The 4,747-nt window shown below is 34.7% G+C and overlaps 1 long non-coding RNA gene across 1 annotated transcript; it reads right to left on the bottom strand.

Moving 5' to 3' along the window:
- Positions 1–330: 330 nt before the first annotated feature.
- Positions 331–3,164, bottom strand: LOC145617836 (uncharacterized). The gene is made up of 3 exons (XR_014107797.1): positions 2,655–3,164; positions 777–852; positions 331–660 (listed from the first exon to the last, which is right to left on the bottom strand). It is a non-coding gene; the product is annotated as an uncharacterized LOC145617836 (long non-coding RNA).
- Between the last annotated feature and the right edge of the window lie 1,583 nt (positions 3,165–4,747).

Genomic DNA, 4,747 nt, shown 5'->3' with positions numbered 1-4,747 from the left:
TTTCTTTTTGCTTTTTAAATTACTAGTAGAAAAAAACATTTGGCCACCGGTTCAAAACCCTCCTATGCCACCGGTTTTGAACCGGTCCGCATTTGGGGGGTGGCAATAGTCTGATGCATTGCCACCGGTTCAAAACCGGTGGCAATATATATTTTTGCCACTGGTTAACCGGTGGCAAAAGTCTTAACCGCGTTTTTTTAAAGGATTATTGGCACCGGTTCCTGTTCAAAACCGGTGCCAATAATGGTAAAAAAAATTATTTTTTTTTTTTTTTTTTTTTTTTTGCATTTTTTTCACTTAAATTGATAAGTAAACACTAACATATATATAAACTTACAAATTTTCATAAAAAAAATGCTGTATTATTACAATTTTCATCCAAAAAAATAAATTTAAATACAAGGTTACAAGCCTAGTGTTATGAAATATTAATATGACATCAGCCTCAAAACAATTGACCTTTCGCATCAGTGCTTCTGCTTCATCAACTTTGCCAGCTTCCCCTAGTGACTCTACTTGTTCCAGAAAATTTTTAATTTTATCTTCCAACACAGAGAGCTGCTCAGCCTTTTCAGCAGAAATAGGTGGAGGAGAAGGAGGTTCGAACTCTTGATCCAGACGCTCTCTCCCATAACTGACTTTCCTTTCCAAGTCTGCCACCTGAAACACATAAACAACAAAGTCCACATCCCAGATATGCTATAAAATGAGAGTCTATAATCAAAAGTACAAGGGTAAAAGCAGCCAAGAAAATAAAAATGCAAGGAAAGACTCACCAATTTCTCACAAAATTGAGCAAGTTCAGTCTCAAAGCGTGGGACATAAGTATCATGCCTAGGAGAATTCTCGAAGCTAAACATCCAAATTACAGGACATATTAGAGATGGAAGAAGACAAGAGATTAATACCCAAGTAAAATAATGAGAAGAGAGCAAGAATAGAAATATGTTGTAGGCAAGAGATTAATCTACACAACTGATGATTAACCAAATAAGTAAGGATATCCTACTGCTCGGCAAGTAATGAAAGTTAAACAAAACATATCAGGAAAGACAAGACACAATAATTATCCTCCAAGTCTAGATTCTCCAAATGCACTCATCCACCTTAAAAACTCAGTCTTAAGATATCTAACACTAGATACAAATTTCCTTCTCTCGAAAGGATCTACTAGAAAAGTATTAAAATCAGTTACCTCAAAGAGTAAACCAAGTAACATCCAAACCTAATTATCCTACACCAAATATAAAAAGGAAGTAACTTTTAAAAACAGATAAAAAAAAAAGTTATCAATAATAATTACAGTCTGCAAGAGCAGCGCCAAAATTCAATTACTCAAACAGCAGCCTCACATACAATCAAACACTTATTACAAGCAAGCATCATAACTCCACATACTCACATAGTACCTTTCCCAAAATCCCTCAAAAAAACTCTTAATAACAATATAGATGCACATACTAAATCCATTAGAATACAACTAAGACCAACAAAACTTCATTATCTTAACAACAATAATGTAAATAGATGATGTACATCTCACAGTTCACATAGTTAAATCAATTAAAACCTTATAGCCAACCAATCAAACAAGCATCAAGAATTATTTTGTCAACTTGTATATCAAAATACATAGGGTTTCATACCCATCAGTTTCCTCGGCAAATTCATCTTTAAAAAAACCAAATAAACTCCATTCTTCAACAAATGCAATGCAGTCATATATAATATTATACGTCTATTAACAAACTATGCAACTCACACAAATTACAATAGATGTATTAGGAGTCATATATAATATTTACCAACTACATTGCACATAACAATAATTGTAACCTCAACATCGGTTGTTGGAACTTGGAAGGGAAAAAAAGGTATTGAAAGGGATACATCTATTATAAAAGGTATTGCAGGTGGAGATGTAACCAATATAAATTCAAACATTGGAAAAAGAAATGGAGTGGGGTGTTTAAACTTAGTTATATATTTACAATCAAGGAAACCACTCAAACAAAACTAAACAACTAAATTGGATGAAATATGGTTTATCATAATCTGCTACATAATTTAATTGCCCCTTTCTACCAAAAAAAATAGTAGCCGTATTCCTATCATCAAGTTAGCAAAATGCCAAACATCAAAACTTAATAGCAAAAGGCAAAAAAAAGAGACCACAGACCATTGCCAATGAGAAATATCAATTACCAACATATCATCCACCTAAGAGGCCCTAATTAAACAAACGATTTGGAAAAATTTGTTAGCCTTGTTTGGAATTTGCAGTAAACCAACAACAAACTATACAAGAAGACTAATTGAACTAAACATACTGAACCAACAACAAACACAACCTCACAACCATTTAAATAATCAACACAAAGAATTCACAAAATGAATTACTATCTAATCCATAATTGAACAATCATTTTTCACTCCCTAATTCCATACCAAAAATGTTCCAGAAACAGGATTTCCCCTGCATTATATGTTCCGATATCGAGTCGTGGTAACTAAATTCATTTCAACCGCATAACAGAAACCAAACATAAGGTTTAATGGCATAGATAGTTATCCTACAATAGAAGCTTAAATTTGTGAAAATGCAAGACACTCCAAAATTCCCGCACTCAAAATCAAAGAAACAAGTAATATACCTTAGGGTTACCAGAAGGAACAAATGCAAGAACAGCTCCCTTGTTTATCGTCATAGCCGAAACAGCTCCACCCTAATCAGCTAACAGCATCACTAAATTCATTAAATCAAAACAGTACCAAATCCCAACAATAACACAATCAAACAATACCCTAATTTCAAATCAAAACAACCAAATCTCAACCAAATAAAAAAATTAACCCTAGCCATCGATTGCGACGCTTGCGCCGCAGTGAAGGAGAAGCAGATCAAAGAAAAAGGAGGTTCATGAACTCAAGCAGCGATGGTTAGTGGCGGTGGCGGTGGTGGTGGTGGGCTTTGAGGGGAAAGAAGAGGAGGCCTTTGAGGAGGGCTTCGTTGTGGTGGTGTTGCGGAGATGAAAGAGAAGTAGATCGACAGAGAAGGAGACGAGATCGAAGAAGAGAGAAGGAGTAGGAAGGAGATGAGATCGAAGGATTGAGAAGGAGTAGATCAGGAGCAGGAGAGAGGCGAACTGAGAGGAGAGAGGAGATGCTTGCTTAGGGTTATTTAGGACTTAAGGGTTATACGGAGTATATAAATGGTTTTTTTTTTTTTACATTGCCACCGGTTCAAAACCGGTGGTATTATTATTTTCCTCACCGGTTCGATTTGAACCGGTGGCTTTATCATTTCATCTAAATCCCGCCCATTTTTTCCCCACCGGTTTAAAAAAACCGGTGGGCATAGCTCGGTGCCTTTTTATAATTTTCTACTAGTAGTATCTACGAATTAGGTGTTTTTTTCCTTCACTCAAACCTAGTAGGTACGAATTAGGGTTATAATCTTTAAAATTCATGATTAATTTCAATTTCACCGTTTTTGTTTTACAATTAGGTATTTAATTGATTTATGTATGGTTCTGATTTCGTATTTTGCTAATTTGGAGAGTGTAGTTTGGTGATAGTTGATTATGCAGAGCTTAGCAACTAGTTGTAAACACTATTTAGTATATACTGTATACTTCTTGCTTTCAATACCGTTTATAGCATATGTTGATAGCTTGAATCACTGAATGAGATTATTGGTAATGATTAGAACTAAAATTTGCTTCTCTAAACTGATTATTTGTTGACTAATTCTGCTAGTGTTTATGGAGATTATATCTTGGGCAAGTGAGCCAAGGGTGTAGTGATTTGTGACTTTGTGAGGCCTGGTTGGCGCGGTCATGTGTGCGCTACCACTGGCAGCCATGTGGAGTGTGTGTGCTTTTGTGTAGGTATTGTGGTAGTTGACGTTGGTGGAATTATTGGTGGTAGCAGTTGGGACCGGCGAGATGGAGGTTAGGAATATTGTTGCTGTTGTTGTGTGTGGTGGATTAATTGAATGTTGGGAGGTGAGTGTGGTGTTATTTAATTAAGGGAGTGATGATGTATGATAAGTTGGGCAAGCTCGCTTGTTTGTTGCTACTTTTCTGTTGCTTAACATCAAGGAAGTGCAAAGTAGAATATGCAAATAATATTGATTATAATGTTGTTGACACCGAAATTTTGTTAATTATTAGGTGTCAGATATATGTAAATAAGGAGATAATATAAAAAAATATAAGATATTTATCTTCATAATCTCATAGATTATTATCTTTTACTCTACGACACTCTATATAAAGAGGGCCGTAATCTAGGGTTTAATTAGGCTCAGATGGAATAAGTCACAAAGACCCCATCTCCTCCCTACTACCAAACATGGTAGGTATATAGTATGGATTAAGCCGACAAGGCCCCGTACTATAAACAAATATCAAAACCCTAGCCCTTTGGAGAGAGGAATCAAGAGATATATGAGAGTTGTAACCCACAAATTATCAATGAAATCATTGTTCCCATTTATTTTTCTATCCTCTTTAATTATATATTGCAGGTTTGAATTTTTATGGTTAAAAAATGTCTCTTTAGAATCAAATCATCACTCTAGATAAATAGAGTAATTATAAATTCAAAAAAGGTTATTATTTTCAAAAATGGATTTTAGTTTTTTAAGTCTCAATATGTGAATAAAAGGATCACTATATGTTATTAAGTTCCTAATTTTGTGAGATGTAGCAACTCTTTTTAATCAGTGTTTATTTGATCCTTA

The sequence above is a fragment of the Chenopodium album genome, chromosome 26, assembly GCF_948465745.1.
Source record: "Chenopodium album chromosome 26, dcCheAlbu1.1, whole genome shotgun sequence".
Lineage (NCBI taxonomy): Eukaryota > Viridiplantae > Streptophyta > Magnoliopsida > Caryophyllales > Amaranthaceae > Chenopodium > Chenopodium album.
Note: the sequence above shows the minus strand (reverse complement) of the source record. Positions and strands in the feature narration are given on the sequence as shown.